We start from the raw sequence: 19494 nt of genomic DNA, 5'->3' as shown, positions 1-19494 counted from the left end.
ACTATTTGTTTCTGCTCACTGGGACCCTGAAGCCCCGCCCATTCTGTGTTCCTGGTCACTGGGACCCTGAAACCCCGCCCATACTTTGTTCATGGTCACTGGGACACTGAAGGCCATACTTCTCTTTGTTCCTGGTCACTGGGGCCCTGAAACACCGCCCGTACTTTGTTCCTGGTCGCTGGGGCCCTGAAGCCTCGCCCACTATTTGTTGCGTTTCACTGGCAGCCGAAATCCCCGCCCACTATTTGTTCCTGGTCACTGGGGCGCTGAAGCCTCGCATACTCTTAGTTTTATTTTTATTCGTTCATGGGATGTGGGCGTCACTGGCAAGACGAGCATTTATTTCCCATCCCTAATTGCCCTTGAGAAGGTGGTGGTGAGCCGCCTTGTTGAACTGCTGCAGTCCGTGTGGTGACGGTTCTCCCACTGTGCTGTTAGGAATGGAGTTCCAGGATTTTGACCCCGCGACGTTGAAGGAACGGCGAGATATTTCCAAGTCGGGAGGGTGTGTGACTTGGAGAGGAACGTGCAGGTGGTGTTGTTCCCATGTGCCTTATGCCCTCGTCCTTCTAGGTGGTAGAGGTCGTGGGTTTGGGAGGTGCTGTCGAAGAAGCCTTGTCGAGTTGCTGCAGTGCATCCTGTGTTTGGGACACACTGCAGCCACGTTGCGCTGATGGTGAAGGGAGTGAATATTTCGGGTGGTGGATGGGTGCCAATCAAGCGGGCTGCTTTGTCCTGGATGGTGTTGAGCTTCTTGAGTGTTGTTGGAGCTGCACTCATCCAGGCAAGTGGAGAGTATTCCATCACACTCCTGACATGTGCCTTGTAGATGGTGGAAAGGCTTTGGGGAGTCAGGAGGTGAGTCACTTGCCGCAGAATACCCAGCCTCTGACCTGCTCTTGTAGCCACAGTATTTATATGGCTGGTCCAGTTAAGTTTCTGTTGAATGATAACCCTAGTATGCTGATGGTAGGGGATTCGGTGATGGTAATGCTGTTGAATGTCAAGGGGAGGTGGTTAGACTCTCTCTTGTTGGAGATGGTCATTGCCTGGCACTTGTCTAGCGCGAATGTTTCTTGCCACTTATGAGCCCAAGTCTGGATGTTGTCCAGTTCTTGCTGCATGCGGACACGGTCTGCTTCATTATGTCAGGGGCTGCAAAAGGAACTGAACATTGTGCAATCATCAGCGACCATCCACATTTCTGACCGTATGATGCAGGGAAGGTCATTGATGAAGCAACTGTGGGAGAACCTTCAGCACATGGACTGCAGCAGTTGACGAAGGCGGATCACCACCCCCTTCTCAAGGCAATTGGGGATGGGCAATAAATGCTGGCCTTGCCAGTGACGCCCACATCTCATGAACGAATAAAAAAATGCTAAAGATGGTTGGGCCTAGGATACTGCTTTCAGGAACTCCTGCAGCCATGTCCTGGGGCTGAGATGATTGGGCTCCAACAACCACCACTATCTCCATTTGTGCTAGGTATGACTCCAATCACTGGAGAGTTCTCCCCCGATTCCTATTGATTTCAATTTTACTCGGGTTCCTTTGTGCCACATTCAGTCAAATGCTGCCTTAATGTCAAGGGCAGTCACTCTCACTTCACCTTCCCGGTCACTGGAACCATGAAGCCCCGACCAGGCTTTATTGCTTCTCACTGGGACCCGGAACCCCAGCCCATAATTTGTTCCTGGTCACTGGGACCCTAAAGCCTCACCCACTCTTTGCTCCTGGCCACTGGGATCCTGAAGCCACGACCAGGCTTTGTTCCTGGTTAGTGGGACACTGAAGCCTCCCAACTCTTCGTTCCTGTTTTCTAGGACTCTTAAGCCCCGACCACGCTTTGCTTCTGATCACTGAAATCCGGAAGCCTCGCCCAAACTTTACTCCTGGTCACTGAGACCCTGAATCCGCGCCCACTCTTTGTTCCTGTAGCAAGTGGGCCGCACATGCGCCGTGCTGGTCGCTGAACCCTTCCCAACATCCTCTTCCAATATGGCGGCTGGTTATCTGGTAAGCCGGTGCCATCACTGGGGAGAGATCATCGCAGATGCCGCCCTCTGGACACGCACGGGTTCCGAGCGCTCTGGGTCCTCAGACCCACAGTTGTGATTCCGAAGAGTGTGTCTCCACCCCTCGGGGTTTGCACTGATCCCCGACCCTCGCTCACTATCTCCACCCCTCGGTGTTTGCATTGATCCCCGACCCTCGCTCTCTATCTCCACCCCTCGGGGTTTGCATTGATCCCCGACCCTCGCTCTCTATCTCCAGCCCTCGGGGTTTGCATTCATCCCCGATCCTCGCTCTCTATCTCCACCCCTCGGGGTTTGCATTGATCCCCGACCCTCCCTCTCTATCTCCACCTCTCGGGGTTTGCATTGATCCCCGACCCTCGCTCATTATCTCCACCTCTCGGGGTTTGCATTGATCCCCGACCCTCGCTCATTATCTCCACCTCTCGGGGTTTGCATTGATCCCTGACCCTCGCTCTCTATCTCCACCCCTCGGGGTTTGCATTGATCCCTGACCCTCGCTCTCTATCTCCACCCCTCGGGGTTTGCATTGATCCCCGACCCTCGCTCTCTATCTCCACCTCTCGGGGTTTGCATTGATCCCCGACCCTCGCTCATTATCTCCACCTCTCGGGGTTTGCATTGATACCGGACCCTCGCTCACTCTCTCCACCTCTCGGGGTTTGCATTGATCCCTGACCCTCGCTCTCTATCTCCACCCCCCCCCCCCCCGGGGTGTGCAATGATCCCCGGCCCTCGCTCTCTATCTCCACCCCCCCGGGGTGTGCAATGATCCCCTACCCTCGCTCTCTGTCTCCACCACCGTGGTTTGTATCAATCCCCGGCCCTAGCTCTCAATCTCCACCCCCTTGGTTTGTATCGATCCCCGGCCCTCGCACTCTATCTCCCCCCCACCCCCGCCCCACCCCATCGTGGTTTGTATCGATCCCCGGTCCTCGATCTCTGTCTGCACCCCCTTACAACATTGCACCTGGCAACAAACTGATACTGAGCCTGAGAGCTGGGTTCCACTGGTATGAATAGGCCGTTTTCCAGCTCCCGGGTATTCTGGGTACGAGCACCCGCCATTGAGATCCCGAATTCCTGATTGAAATGTACTGTGGCGAGAAGCGGGTTTTCAGCGCCGAGTGAAGAGGCGACTCTAAACATTTCTGCTATTTGTTTGCAGAGTTTTCTGTTTTTATTTAACAGTAAACAGTCAATGGAGTCCCGGAGCCGACCCGCCGCTCTGTCCTCTTTCAGAAACCTGAGACCCGGAGTGACCCGCCGCTCTGTCCTCTTTCAGAAACCTGACACCCAGAGCGACCCGCCGCCCTGTCCCCTTTCAGAAACCTGAGACCCGGAGTGACCCGCCGCTCTGTCCCCTTTCAGAAACCTGATACCCAGAGCGACCCGCCGCTCTGTCCCCTTTCAGAAATCTGACACCCAGAGTGACCCGCCGCCCTGTCCCATATCAGAAACCTGACACCCAGAGTGACCCGCCGCCCTGTCCCCTTTCAGAAACCTGAGACCCGGAGTGACCCGCCGCTCTGTCCCCTTTCAGAAACCTGATACCCAGAGCGACCCGCCGCTCTGTCCCCTTTCAAAAACCTGACACCCAGAGTGACCCGCCGCCCTGTCCCATATCAGAAACCTGAGACCCGGAGTGACCCGCCGCCCTGTCCCCTTTCAGAAACCTGAGACCCGGAGTGACCCGCCGCCCTGTCCCCTATCAGAAACCATAGACCCGGAGCGACCCGCCGCCCTGTCTCCTATCAGAAACCTGACACCCAGAGTGACCCGCCGCCCTGTCCCCTTTCAGAAACCTGAGACCCGGAGTGACCCGCCGCCCTGTCCCCTTTCAGAAACCTGAGACACAGAGTGACCCGCCGACCTTTCCCCTTTCAGAATCCTGAGACCCAGAGCGACCCGCCGCCCTGTCCCCTATCAGAAACCTGAGACCCAGAGCGACCCGCCGCTCTGTCCCCTATCAGAAACCTGAGACCCGGAGTGACCCGCCGCCTGAGCCCTTTATTTCAATTGGCAAATTGAAAGTTCGATTGTTACCGATTCTGTTGCTTGGCCGGAGTTCTGTTCTGGGGCCTCAGTTCCACCCACCGACGCCCCCTCCCCACGCTCCAATCAAACTTTGCGGGTGTAGATGATTGACATTAGTTCATTACCAATAGTAAGCGCGGAGATGGACTGCAGTCCGATAGTCTTTTCATCGTCCACTCACAGTATGGAGGGGGCGGGATTCTGCTGACCAGTGCGATGGATCCAAACCCAGTGTCTCTTTGTCTTAAAGACTAAAGGAGACGGGCCGGGGATGTTTATTCATTTACCTTTAAATAAATGATTATTTTTCAAAATATTAATTATTAAATATTAAACATTTCTGCTGATTGTTTGCAGAGTTTTCTGTTTTTATTTAACAGTAAACAGTAAATGGAGTCCCGGACACTGTTACCTTTCCCGCTCACCTCCAGCTGTACGCCCACTGATACTCTGCACGTCGAACACCTCCTGGGATCACTTCCTATCCCATACTGTCCCGAAGGCGGACATTGAATGTCGATGCTTCAAGCTGTCTCCACCTGGTCTGCAACTCAATTTCTTCCCACCACAGGACTCAGACATCCACCTTGGACTCTCTCAGACTGTCTCCTTCCTTTTCTTAAATTTCCGACCAGGCTATAAGTTCGGTTGGAAATTGAAATCAATGAACTTGCCCTCTCTCCTCGCAAATCACTGGCCTCCTGTCCTCCATGAACCTCTCGCTCCATATAAAATCCATATTCACGGCAACATGCTTGACCTTGTCATCTTATGTGGCATCTCTATTCCCATAGTCTCGATCACAGATAAGCCATCTCCACTACTTCCTTGTATCCCTCATGACCCATCGTCATAACTCAATTCTTCCCATATTCTGTCCAATCCTCCGAGAATGCACTCTGTGTTCTCTGATACGCTTGATAAATCAGGGCTTTATTAAACTGTGTTGACGATATTCGCTAAAGTGTAAACTTCATCCAAGCACAGTTGGTAAAATGACCAAAAACTACAGGTTGTAGTCAATCTTTTACAAGAAACAAGAAATGATAGTACAAAAAAAAACTGATAGCATATAGCCCAGTGACAATAATTCCACAGGTTGCTCTTTAATTGGTTCTTTTAACTTGAAAGGTCGAAGTGACTCACTGCTGCGAGGATTACAATTGGAGACAATTGTCGCCCTCCGCTGGTGGACACTGCACGGTGCAGTGGTTCCAGTAAGGTGGAAATGACGCCCTCCCCTGGTGGACACTGCACGGTGCAGTGGTTCCAGTAAGGTGGAAATGTCGCCGTCCGCTGGTGGACACTGCACGGTGCAGTGATTCTATTTAAAGCGGAAATAATTGTTCCAATTAAAGAACAATTACCAGTCATCTTTAAACTCGAATCTTAATCCTGCCGTTTCAGTGAAACAGATCACGGTTTTGCTCCAATCTCTGATTTGAGAACACGTTCGCAGCATTCACCGTTGTTCTTCCCGGCTTTGAACACAGGTGTAAAGGAGTCTTCTTTTCCCTGTCCATGAGCTCTGAACCACGGAAGAGAGCAGCTCGGACACATTTCTTAGACGCATCAAGATTGACCCCCAAGGCGACTTTGCTGTCAGTAAAGAGAGACAAGAAAGACGAAAATCCCGTTTGCCCCTCTCAGTTTGGCCCTAAAGGACTGTGTCCAGGGTAAAGTTATGTTCCCACCGTAAAATCCTGCCCCCGGATCGTCCTTTCTGAGCTCCAGTTCGGTGATGCTGAACACTCAGGTGGGAAATACCAAAATCTACAACAACGTTTTTAAAACAATGCTGATTTACTTTACATTTATCCAGAATATTAAACCCCAGCCCAGTTACATGTGTTAGTAACATAACCAGAAACAAGCTTCATCTATCAGAATTAACATGGTTCAGCCCTGGAGGTGATTTCAGCAATAACAGCAGAATCCAACCCCTGCAGTCATAAGTGAACTCGCTGGTGCTTCAGTAGTTTGGATGAATTAGTGATTCCTTCCCACACATGGAGCAGACGAACAGTCTATCCTCAGTTTGAACTCGCTGGTGAGTAAGCAGATGGGATGACAGAGTGAATCCTTTTCAACACATGGAACATGTGAACGATCTCCCCCAGTGTGACTGCGTCGATGAGTTTCCAGCTGGGACTGGTCATTGAATCCCTTCCCACAGGCCCACAGTTCCACGGTTTCTCCATGGTGCGGGTGTCCATGTGTCTCTCCAGGTTGGACGATCAGCTGAAGTCTCGCCCACGCACAGAACACGTGCACGGTTTCACCCCGCTGTGAATGGTGCGATGTTTTTTCAGGCTCTGTGACTGGTTCAATCTCTTCCCCCAGTCAATGCACTGGAACACTCTCACTCGGGTGTGTGTGTCTCGGTGCTTTTCCAGTCACACTGATGTTTGAAATCTCTTCCCACAGACAGACCAGACAAACAATTCACCTTCCACATTCAAAGGCCGCTAATATTCAGGTCCTGATGAATGGAGAGACTCTGTCAGAGCTTGAGGTGATGTTTCGTTTGAGTTTCCCGTCTTCAAATCCTCCCCTTCCAATACCCTGCAAATGGAGTTTACAAACGTCATCACTGTAAATAGAGGATCAAAATTCAGAACAGAAAATTCTAGTATCTATGGAACATTCTTTCCTCTCCTTTTCCCCCAAAGCTGTAAATCCCCGTCTCACACACTCCTCCCCCTCTCTGTGCTCATTGTTTGAATTTTTTTTTACTCGTTCACGGGATGTGGGCGTCGCTGGCGTGGCCAGCATTTATTGCCCATCCCTAATTGCCCTTGAGAAGGTGGTGGTGAGCCGCCTTCTTGAACCGCTGCAGTCCGTGTGGTGACGGTTCTCCCACAGTGCTGCTAGGAAGGGAGTTCCAGGATTTTGACCCAGCGACAATGAAGGAACGGTTATATATTTCCAAGTCAGGATGGTGTGTGACTTGGAGGGGAACGTGCAGGTGGTGTTGTCCCCATCTGCCTGCTGCTCTTGTCCTTCTAGCTGGTAGAGGTCGCGGGTTTTGGAGGTGATGTCGAAGAAGCCTTGGCGAGTTCATCACTTGGTCACTTATTTTTTCTTTCCAACTCTCCAAATATTTTTTCGTCCTCCCCTTAAAGTGCAAACTCAGACTATGGTTCAGTTCCACAGTCACTGGTTGCCACCAGTTTGCTGCCCAGGTGTCTGAGCTTTGAGTTTGAGTTTGTGGAGTTCACTGATGGTGTTCTCACCCGGTACCGGGGTCACTGGATCGCCATCGAGAGCAGGAGCCCTGGTGGATTTTACATCTGACATACCCCAGCGGCAATCAGTCTAGTTGTATTGTTCCAACTGGTATCAAATAACTCAGCACAGAATATGGATTAAACCCGGGTCATTCCTGGTCTGTACATGAGACTTGTGAAAACCTTTAAACAAATCTGTCTTCTGTCACTGCAAAATTCTGAAATGTTTCCAAATGAAACAAGGGAGTTAAACGGATCTTTAAGAAAAATCAGAGTTTTTGGAGGCACTGAGATCTAAAAATTCTAGCTCTCTCCCCATAAACCTGCATCCATCAAACCCCATCCCATTCGCTTCCCATATCCCAAAATGAAGAAGTTTGAAGCCATTTCACCGAATACAGAAGGCGCCGACTGCTGACACGAACCATGTTACCACACATCACAGGCCGGTCGGTAACAGAGCACGCCCATCAACCGCCCCCGCCCACAACAGAGCCCATCAACGACCCCCCCACAACAGAGCCCGCCCAGCAATACCACCTCCCACCACAACAGAGTCCGCCTATCAACAACACCCCCACCACAACATAGCCCACTCCCCCCCCCCGACAACAGAACCCGCCCATCAATATCCCCTCCTCCACAACAGAGCCCACACCCTGTCCCCACTACAGAGGCTGCCCTTCCCCCCATAACAGAGCTCGGCTATATTCCCCCTCAGAAATGAGCCCACAAATGCTCCCCACACACACAGAGCCCGCCCTTCCTCCCACCTCACAAAAAGCTCGGCAATAATCCCACTCACAACAGAGCAAACCGATCCTCCCTCGACATTACAGAGCCCACCTGATCCTCCCTGCCCATCACAGGGCCCACCTGATCCACCCCGCACATCACGGAGCCCACCTGATCCTCCCTGCCTATTACAGAACCCACCTGATGCCCCCGCCCATCAGAGAGCCCAACTGATTCTCCCCGCCAATCACAGAGACCACCTGATCCACCCCGCCGATCACAGAGCCCACCTGATTCTCCCCGCCCATCACAGAGCCCACCAGACCCTCCCCGCCCATCACAGAGACCACCTGATCCTCCCCGCCCATCACAGAGCCCACCAGACCCTCCCCGCCCATCACAGAGCCCACCTGATCCTCCCCGCCTATTACAAAGCCCAACTGATCCTCCCCGCCCATCACAGAGCCCACCTGATCCTCCCCGCCCATCACAGAGACCACCTGATTCTCCCCGCCCATCACAGAGCTCACCTGATTCTCCCCGCCTATTACAGAGCCCACCTGATCCTCCGCGCCCATCACAGAGCCCACCTGATCCTCCCCGCCCATCACAGAGCCCACCTGATCCTCCCTGCCTATTACAGAGCCCACCTGATCCTCCCCGCCTATTACAGAGCCCACCTGATCCTCCCCGCCTATTACAGAGCCCATCTGATCCTCCCTGCCTGTTACAGAACCCACCTGATCCCCCCGCCCATCAGAGAGCCCACCTGATCCTCCCCGCCCATTACAGAGCCCACACGATCCTCCATGCCCATCACAGAGCCCACCAGACCCTCCCCGCCCATTACAGAGACCATCTGATCCTCCCCGCCTATTACATAACCCATCTGATCCTCCCAACCCATTACAGTGCCGGCCAAATCCCCCTTGTCATTTAGTGAGCCTACCTGATCCTTGCTGTCCATTACCGAGCCCATCTGATCCTCCCGCCCATTACAGAGGCAATCTGATCCTCCCTGTCCATTACAGAGCCCATGTAATCCTCCCCCTCCCCCATTGCAGACGACAGCACATCCTCTCTGCACATTACAGCGCACCAGACACAACTATCCACCCCCCGACCCACAACAGATCCTATTTGATACTCCCTGTCCATTACAGAGCCCTCCTGATGTCTCTCTCCATTACAAAGCCCACCCAACCTCTCTGACCATTACAAAGCCCGTCTCAGGCTGGATTACCCAATCGACACTGACTGTATCTGTACTGACGTTTACCCAAACTCCTCATGGTGTCATTCAATAGCCCTTTGCCAGCGTCCTGTCTCACTAATATTATCTGTACTGACGTTTACCCAAACTCCTCATGGTGTCATTCAATAGCCCTTTGCCAGCGTCCTGTCCCACTAATATTATCTGTACTGACGTTTACCCAAACTCCTCATGGTGTCATTCAATAGCCCTTCGCCAGCGTCCTGTCCCACTAATATTATCTGTACTGACGTTCATTCGGAAATGCGAAGTTATACAAAGACTTACCGAGAATCCGTCTCGAATGGCCGCTAAAATAACCACAATCCCTTGTGTTTCAGGAACCTCCTTTTTAATTCATTCATTGGACGTGGGCGTCGCTGGCACGGCCAGCATTTATTGCAGGGGGAGTGGAGGGGAAGATGAATTTGGTGGTGACATCACGCTGGGGATTGTGGAAATGGCGGACGATGATACCTTGAATGTGGTGGCTGGTGAGGTGAAAGGTGAGGACAAGGGGGACCCTATCGTGCTTCTGGGAGGGAGGGGAAGAGGTGAGGGCAGAATGCAGGAAATGGGGCAGACACGGTCGAGGTACCTTTCAACTGCAGTGGAGGGGAATCCTCAGTTGAATAAAAATAGTAAAATCGGAAACATTGGAAGCTCACAGTGTCCCACCGACCCCATGTTGTCCCAGTGATCCCACAGTGTCCCTGTGGTGCGACAATGCCCACAGTGATCCCACGATGATCAAAAAATGATCCCACAGTGACCCAGTGATCCCAAAGTGCTCCCAGTGATCGCACAGTTAACCAGATACAGCTCACGTGAGCCCCATTGAGAGCAACCTCCGGTGAATGCCTCGGTCAATCCCCTCTGGAGAGAAAGCCCCTTGTCTAAAGATTCGTCCTCCCAAATTTTAGCTTTCCACGTCTTCATGTTACAGCATTTACACAAAAAAATCCTCTGGAGAGAGTTAGAATGAGAGAAAGGAATTGATTAAAATCAAAGCAAAGGATTAAAAAGGCACAGCAAGAGCCCAGATCGAACTCACACTCACTCACTCACGCACTCATTCCGTTACACAGGCAATCTCTCAGCAGACACCATTGACAAACGAAATCCCCATTTACAAAGCAGAGAATCTAAAGAGGAGAGAGAAAAGTTGGGAATGGGGAGAAAGAGAAAGACACTCAGTACAGCCTGAAGAGCACATGTTGCTTCTCTCTGCAATTGAAGTTTGCAGGTTTTTTTTTTCCTGCTTTGCCACGCACTCACAAACTCCCCCTTAAACGTGCCGGTCTGTCTGTCTGTCCTTGTTAGCGTTTGCTGCAGAATCCAGACGGTCCCTGTGTTCGTTTTCCCTTCTGTTCCTGGAGCAGGGAATAAAACGCCTGTAGTTTGTGGTCAACTTCCAATTTGTGGCTTTTTCCAATTAGCCAACGTGTTAAAACAAATTCTAGACATTCAGAGGTGCCAAAACAATGAATATTTTTTAAAAATCAAATCCACAGCAAGATCCCTCACTTAGTTTCAGGCTCAGTCTCTCACTAACATTCAGTTACACAGAAACAAATCCCAGTTTATAAGGCAGATGGTTCTAAAGTGTGAAAGATTGGGAAATGACCTTGATAGACAAAAATAACCTGTATTTAAACATTAAAACCAGTACTACAACAAGCCCCCATTCGGACTGTGGGGAAAGAGCAGAGGACGAAACGGGACTAATTGGATTGTCCATTAAAGGAGCCAGCACAGGCATAATGGACCGAATGACCTCCTCTTGTGCCGTACCTACGATGATATTGTGAACAACAGCTTCACTGCCCTGAACTGGAAACAACATGGCCGGCTGCACGGAGGCAATTTATTAAGGGACAAGTGGCCATGTTAAAAAAAGTGTATTCATGAAGTTTAAACAAAATAGCCGCCCTGAATATGAAACAAAATGGCCGCCAGTGAGGCAGCCGTCTTACTGATGGGTGAAGCGGCCACCTAACTGAGGGACAAGGCGGATGCTTGTTGTGTTGAAAGACACGGAGAAGGTTCATTTGCTGCTCCTGTTAAATCACAGTTCCACTCTAGTTAAAGATACAAACTGAGTGAGACTGGAACTAGTTGCTGTGAAACATAAGTGCAGTCGTGCAGTGAGGGAATTAAACAAGAAAGGGTGAATTTCTGCAAAGAAAATGTACATTTAACATTTGGTTATTTGAACATAATGCTTACGGAGAAGGAGAGACCAGACATTCAGAGGAAAGGTCAAATTACTCATTTTATGTAAAGAATGTCGTTGTAGCTTTTATTGAATAAATCAGATTAAAGTTGGACTCAATCTAAATATTGCTCTGATCTGGGATTTAGTTTATTTCTCCAAAGTTCATATTTTTCTTTAAGCTGAAACAATAACAATATTTGTAAAGTAACAGAGCAGGAGAGTGCTGCGGGGTCCTGTCTAGTTTAGCAAAACTGTAGAAGGGTTAAGAGTACATTGTGATTTATTACAGAATCCAATAACTTATTGGGGGAGTTTCACATGGTACAAATGTAGGTATAAAATAGGTGCAAAATGATTTTAGACTTCAATTTGCAAAAGGTTTAATTTTACATTTAACTTAATGAGCTATGTTGCCGAAAGAAACTTCAGGCATAAACCTTGGCTTTATGAAGAAAACAATCATTTACTATTGTCAGTAATACACTAGTAAAAATGACATTAGAATTTATCAACATCTTGGGTTTAAGACCGATTTAGAATTGCTTTAGCAACAATAAAAAAACACATCCTGAATCCCCCAAATCCATAACCGTTTGGAAATCAAATGTGCACATTGAACTAACCCCATAACGAAAGTGATATACTCATGGTTGGCTCAAGCTTGCTGGGAAGGTGGCAGATATTTTTTGATTGATACGGTAGTTGTGTAGCGTGCATTTCTCATATAGTCAGGTCACCTGCTTCACAGGCAATCTGTAAACCTGCATGGAGGCACCAAGCTGTGTGTTAGTGAGTATAATGAACAGTTCAGCTGAGGTGGTGCTGCCAGGAAGCGAAATGTGAGGATGGGACAGTCGTGGTGGATCTGTGTCTCACCCCACTCAACTTCTGTGCAGCTTATAAAATCCGTTTGAATACAGAACCACACCTCTGGGATTGTGACTTTTCAACAATCGGTTCCAACAAATGCAACCCACGATTGATTGACACCAAATTTGTTTTCTCTCAGTGTCCACAACTTAACGAAATTAAGTCAGCAGGTGTTCAAACGACCTCTAGCCCCCCCTCCCCCCCCCCGGAATCGTTCTTGTTGACATGGTGATCTATCCTCCGCTGTGTGATCTTCTTTTACAATGTGTCATTAACAATCCGATTAACAGTCCTTCCACCTTTTAAAAGTCCTTTACCTTCAGACGTGCTGAAGCCGATTTAACATCAGGCTTTCGTTTATCGGAAGAATGTTTGCCTCAGAGAGCAGCTGCGAATCTCCCACAGAAAATAATGGTCAGGTCAGTTAAATAAGACTGAGTGATTTTATTGTGCAGCCTCCAGGTATCACCTTTCGAACTGTCAAAATTAAATCCACAAAAATGTAACCCCAGAACAGACATGAACTGTCTGGCCTCCTTCACCTGTTGCTGTTCTGCTAGTCAGCACCCTCACACTCCAGGCTGATCATACAGTTTATTTGGCGATTTAATGGTTTCTGCCTCTACCTTGCTGTCACGTTATATCTTTGTTCATGTTTCTACGTGTCTGTCCTCTGTGTATATCGTTTATCTCCGTTTATCTCCTGTGTGTTTTTCAATCTTGTTTTTTACACTTCTACTTTAATTTCTGTCTCTCTGGTACTGTTTGTATCTCTATCTTTTTCTTCCTGTCATTCTTGGCTTTTTTCTATGCGCCTCTCTCTCTGTCTGCATGACGCTGCCTATCTTCTCTCTTTGCCTTCTCTGTCTTTTTTCACATCAGCTTCCCTGCCCCTTTCCCTCGTTGTCTCTCCCTCTCTCTGACTTCATCCGTCTTTTTATCTTTCCACCTCTCTCTCCGTATCCATCTCTCTCTTTTTGTTCCCTCTGTCTATCTCGCTCTTTGTTTCTCTCTGTGTATCTACTTTTCCGTTTTCCTTTTCTCTACCTCGTTCTTCCTTCTCCCTTTTTTCATCCGTCTTTATTTCATTCTGTTTATGTCCCACTCTCTCCAGCTCTGTTTCTGTCTACTTCTTTCTTTCTGTTGCGAGTTGACTTCCTGATCTCTTCTTTTCATCTGGTTCTGTATTTCATTCCATTTCTTTCAATCTCGGTTTGAATTGTCGTATTTCTCCTCCTCTCTTCTGTTTTCTATTTTCTCCTTGCTTTCTAGTCCTCTTTCTTTCTCTCTCTTGCTGTCTTACTTCATGTCTGTCCCTCTCCTCCTCTGCCTCCCTATCAGTCTCTGGTTATTTTGAATTGATTTCTTCTGTCTATTTATCTCTCCGATTCTAGCACGTTGTAATTCCTCGTCAGTGTACCTTTCTCTGGTTCCATTCATGAGTGCGTTCTCTCTCTCTCTCTGACACATATATATATATATATATATATATAATATATCTCCGCTTTTTTTCTTCCTTTATTTTTCTCTCTTGTCTTAATAAATCTCCTTATTTTTCTCCATCTCTGCCCCTCTTTGATTCGATCTCACTCACACAGACTGCCCCCCCCCGCCTTTTATGTGAATCTGTCTTAATTTTCTTTGTATTTTGATCATTATATTTCTTTTGTCGTTGTGTTCTCTCTCCGTGTCTTTCTATTTTAATTTTTGTCTCTCTCCATATCACTTCTTTTCTCTGGCCCACGTGCTGCCTTCCCTCTGTTTCTTCACTTCATGCTTTTTCCTTTCTGTGTTTATTTCTGACTATCGTTGTTTGTTTCTCCGGCAATATCTCTCTCTGTCTTTATGTCTTTCTAGTGGCCTCTCATGTTTTTTTTTCTGTCTTTATCTTTCTCCTCCTTAGTCACTGATTATTATTATGCATTTTCATTCTCTTCCTTTCTGTCTCTCTCTTCCCTATTATCTCTCCCTCTATCTCTATATCTGTTTCTGACTTTGACTCTCCCATTCTCTCACTTTCACTTTCTGCCTGCCTGTTTTATTATGTCCCCTTGTGTAACTGTGTCTCCTCCTTTCCATGCCTCCCTCTCTTCCTTTCTTTCTCTTCCGCTCTCTCTCTCTCATACACACACACACACACACAGGCACACACACACACACACACACACACACACACACACACTCCAGAAGCAGCAGTGAATATCCTGCAGGGGTAGTTCTATACAATTCAATTACATGATAATTGAAACAGAATTCAGGAGAACATGGACAGACTGGTGAAATGGGCAGACATTTGGCCGATTAAATTTAATGCAGAGAAGTGTGAAGTGACGCATTTTAGTAGGAAGAATGGGGAGAGGCAATATAAAACAAATGGTACAATTTTAAAAGTTTTGTAGGTACAGAATACTAAGGGTTTAGGTACACACAACTTTGAAGGCGGCTGGACAGATTGATAAGTCTCATTAAAAAGCACTGGCTTTATAAATAGAGACATAGAGTATAAAAACAAGGAATTTATGCTAAACCTTCATCAATCACCCGATATGCCTCATTCTGGGCACCACACTTTAGGAAAGACGTCAGGTTCTTCAAGGGGGTGCAGGAGATACTTACAAGAATGGTACTAGGCATGAGGAACTGCTTTTATGTGGAGAAAGTGGAGACGCTGGGATTGTTCTCCGCAGAGCAGGGAACGTTAGGGAGAGATTTAATGGAGCTGTTCAATATTCTGAGGGATTTTGATGGAATAAATAGGGAGAAACTGTTTCCATTGGTCCGAGAGGCGGTTATCAATTTTCACAGATTTAAGATAATAGGCAAAAAAACCAAGGGGAGATGAGGAGGCTTTATTCTACGCAGCGAGTTGTTAGGATCTGGAAAGAACTGCTTGAAAGGGTGGTGGAAGCAGGTTCAATAGTAAATTTAAAAAGGGAATTGGATACATACTCGAATGGGAGAAAATTGCAGGGATATGGGAATAGAGTAGGGGTGTGGGACTAATTGGATATGTCTTTCAAAGAGCCGGCACCGGCACGATGGGCCAAATGGCCTCCTTCTGCGCTGTAAGATTCTATGATTCCATTTATGTGATCACTACGGGAGGAATGTTCGACGGCCGGAGATCAAGAAAGTTCATTCCCATAAGTCAGGTGAGAAATGTTGGTCGGGATAAATTTAAACCCATAATTATAGAGAGGGAATTACATATAGGGGGATTATAAAATGATTATATTTTGAAGCATTATACGGCACCTGCAACTGACCATTTCACTAGTGGTCTCCATACCCAACCCTCTGGTTCTCTCTCTCTCCTTCTCATGCTCTGTTTTACTCTCTCGGCTTACCTCTTTCTCTGCCACCGCTCCCACTATCTCTCTGTTTCTTGGTCTTTCTCTCTCTCCCTCTCAGTCTGGCTTTCTTTTTCCCTGTTTTCTCTTTTTTTTTGGTTATGGTGTGTTCATGTGCAGTAAACCAAAAAAAAAATAAGCGTCAAATTATAATTTTATAATATCGGTCCTGTTTTCTCTTCTTGTTTCACTCTGTCTTTCTTTCTCTCTGTATGTGTGTCTCTCTCTTTTTTCACTCTCTGTCCGTCTGTCTCTCTGCCTCTCCCTCTCTCTCTATCTCCGTCTCTCCCTCTACCCCCGTCTCTCTCTCTATCTATCACTCTCTTTCTCTCTATGCCTCTGCAACTGTCTCTCTTTCTGTCTCGCGATCCCTCAGTCTCTCGAGTCTCTCTCGCTTTCTCCCTGTCACTCCCTGTCTCTCTCTCCCCCTGTCTCTCTGTGTCTCGATTCGTCTCTCTCTCTCTCTGTTTCTCTCTTTCCCTCTGTATATCTGTCTCTCTCACTTTCTCCCTCTCCCTCTCTCTGTCTCTCTATATCACCACTTACGTGGAGTGCACCGATTCCGATCAGGCCCACCGCAGCTACTTTGATTGCCAGATTTGCCCATTTTGCAGGGCGGTCATTTAGGATAAGTACATTTGAGCTGTTTAATGCTGCCATTTTGATCAACAATTCAAATGTTGTCTGCAAAGCAAATCCTGCCTCAATATATCAGATAATCAATAAAATATAACATCAGAATCCGATTTAAGATCATTTCATGGCTCTGTGCTGCTAATTTAAAATGTACTTTCCGTCCCCTGGGAAGTGTTGAGGATGGAGTCTGAAATGGGATTCAGTTCTCCTGCTTGAAACCCTTCAGCTCTTTCTGTGATCTCACTAATTTAACAATTAGATTGAGTGGGTATTTTACCGCGTTCTTCAGCTCCTCTCTGAATTTAGTCTGGGTCAGGACATAAATACACGTGTTTGTGCAGGAACTGAGAAGCTGCAGCATAACTGATGTGTTTTCTGTGATATAAACAGGGTCAGTGTAGGAGTAATAATACCGAATGTCTGTTACTCGCAGATGAATGTAAAATGCAACCCGTGGCAACCATAACACAATAAAACTGCCCGATATACTGAAGAGCAAAATGATGGATTTCTTTCGGTTCTCCATCTCTGGATCCTTGTGAATCTCTCCATTGCTCCGGCTGCGGAATCCCCCGCGGACTCGACTGGAGATTAAAATACGTCTGACTGTCAGAGCATTGAGCAGCAAAATCAGACAGAACGGAAGGAAAGGAGTTAAAGTGAGGTGAAACATGTCAAATGCGGCCCATGCAGGGGAAGTAAGGTAGCTCAGTTTAAGCATGCAACCCAGGGGAACATTATGCATTATAACTCCAGGTTCATATGTAAAGTACCAGGGGAGACTCTCTAAACAGCCCAGAACACTCACTGTTCCCAGAACCACAGCCGCCGTTTTCTCAGTGCAATATTTAATTTTCAGCTTCTCATAACAAATGGCCACAAATCGATCAAAGGTGAAAGCGACTGTTAACCAAACAGAAACAACCCCGGTTGCATAACTCAAGAAAATAATAAAACTACACACGGGAGTAATGAACAGGAATGAACCTCGGAAATAAATCGCACCAATCCACCTCAATATCACACCAGCTGTAACGACCAGGAGATCGGCCACTGCCATTGCCAACAGATAGCGACCAATACATTTGGAGAGACCGCACTTTCCTCGGGACAGAATCACAATCGCCACCAAGTTAACTGTAAGAGAGAGAGAAAAGAAAGCGGGGAAATTACTGATCAGACTTGGAGCCAAAGCAGCAGTTTGGGAGGATCTGGGGTGAAATTTCCCGCTTTCTTGCTGCATCGAACGGTGGAAACTAGTTAATTGAATTGGGCAGCGTTTCCGGGCAGAGAAATGAATTGGGAAATCGATACAGAAAGTGAACAAAGTGAGCACCGTGTCCACTGGAAGGGCCGAGTGAGGGCGCAGTGTCGGTGGTGAAGGAAGAAGGGGTTTTACCGAGTAGGAATAGAGCGCATTAAAGCCGGATTTGGCCTCTAGACGGACGGGAAATGGAGCGAATGTCGGGAAGATGAGGGGACAGGAAGATATGCGGCTGGTTTGTTGCTCTGGGTTAAGACAGCCGATAGAGGCTGGCAGTAAACGGGAAAGGCAGCTGGAGACCGAGCCAGTGAGTGAGATTGGGAAGCAGATTAGGAAAATAACATGTCGGAGCTGGAGGGGAGTCAGGAGCAGATGGTTTGGGAATGTTGATCAACTGAAGCAACTGATGAGGAGACAGATGATTCAATTGCAGTGGGAGGAGAGGCTGGGATTCACATGGAGAGACTGCAGCAGAGCGTTAGAGGAAATCTAATCTTTAAGTCCCAATAACACAATCCAACTCGGAGAGTTAACAGTTCATTTCTGTGGTTATTGGTGTCAGGGAACATGTGTTGGGTAAAAAAATGTGTTAATTAACATTACTTTGTACATTCAATTAAAATTAAATTTAAAAGTATTAATTAAATCGACCTTGTTTTTTATTGAATCCTTCCGAGCTTTAAAACTGCAGTATCCGAATAATCCAATGCGATGACGAAATTACAGATTCTATTCTTTAAGTAAATTTTAATTATGTTCAGAGATTTGTTGGGAAACAAGGAACATTCACGAAAACGGAGTGAGGACCTGACAGTGATATAAACATGAGGAGCGAGTCCTAGAATCAAAACTCGCCCAAACTGACAACATCATAATAACACCTTCAAGTTACACTCTCTATGTTTAAATGTACTAGAAGTTTCAACAGTTCATTCTGATAAATTATTCACACCACAGCCACTCGCTTTCCCTCTCAGTCGCCCTCTCTATCACTCACTCTAATCTCCTTCTCAACTTCATTTTCATATCCGATTAAATCCTATCATCCTGCCCTTGCATTCTGCTCACCATCCACTTGTTGCACCGATCCTATTCTCAGTGTCAGTTTGTTAAATAGTGATGCCTCTGTTGAACAGTTTAATGTTCCGACAGATCATTCAAGTCTCCACCTGTTCACCTACACTGTTCACTTCATCTACAAATCATGGAAAAGACAGAATCAAATGCCTCTTCCAGACAGATTTCACAATAATTGAGATTCCTTCTCCTGTAATTATAAAGTAAAGTGTTAGATGGTGGGATTGTTCAATTAACAAAATGCCAACATCATACTTATAATCTACAGATAAAAAGAAGGGCTCTTGATTCCAATTGGTACAGTGCAAACTGATACAACATAACCTCAAAACTTTTCATTTTACAGTGAAGTCCAGTGACAGTCCGTGAATTTATCCACAGTGAAGCGGAGGAGGAGATGTGAAAGTGTCAGCAGCAAACTCAGTTCAGTAACCAGACATCTGAAGCGGCGTCAGATACACACATAATGAAATAATATTTCACAACAGTCCTAACCAATAAATACAATGTAATCCCAGTTTAACTGAAGCATATTATTGGGGAGGGAGGATATTGCACTGCCTCCATGTAACACTGAGACGCTGAGCTGTCTCATAATCAATCACTGAAAACATAGTAATGAAAAAATATTCCAGGACAGGATAGTTCTACAGCATTAAACTGTTAACAACTTCTGATGGTCTGATACCAGCTCTTTGCCCAGACACCTGATTCCAATACATTCAGTGGAGAATAACCCAGTCACAATGGTAGAGTTGGATACACAAAGGTCACTAAGGATATGAT

General features: G+C 47.2%; 1 long non-coding RNA gene across 4 annotated transcripts in view; it reads left to right on the top strand.

Moving 5' to 3' along the window:
- The window catches only part of LOC137315165 (uncharacterized), an 87899-nt gene extending 68735 nt beyond the window's left edge, over nt 1-19164 (top strand). Inside the window, exons 4-6 of one of the 4 annotated variants that reach the window (XR_010961343.1) lie at nt 9635-9799; nt 15404-15533; nt 16801-17957. This is a non-coding gene — a long non-coding RNA (uncharacterized lncRNA). Of the gene's footprint in view, nt 1-9634; nt 9800-10962; nt 11619-15403; nt 15534-16800; nt 17958-19054 lie in introns of those variants that run through there. The other 3 variants (XR_010961346.1, XR_010961344.1, XR_010961345.1) reach the window with 3 other exon arrangements.
- The last annotated feature ends 330 nt before the right edge of the window (nt 19165-19494 follow it).

This window comes from Heptranchias perlo, unplaced genomic scaffold (genome assembly GCF_035084215.1).
Source record: "Heptranchias perlo isolate sHepPer1 unplaced genomic scaffold, sHepPer1.hap1 HAP1_SCAFFOLD_54, whole genome shotgun sequence".
NCBI classification, from domain to species: domain Eukaryota; kingdom Metazoa; phylum Chordata; class Chondrichthyes; order Hexanchiformes; family Hexanchidae; genus Heptranchias; species Heptranchias perlo.
Note: the sequence above shows the minus strand (reverse complement) of the source record. Positions and strands in the feature narration are given on the sequence as shown.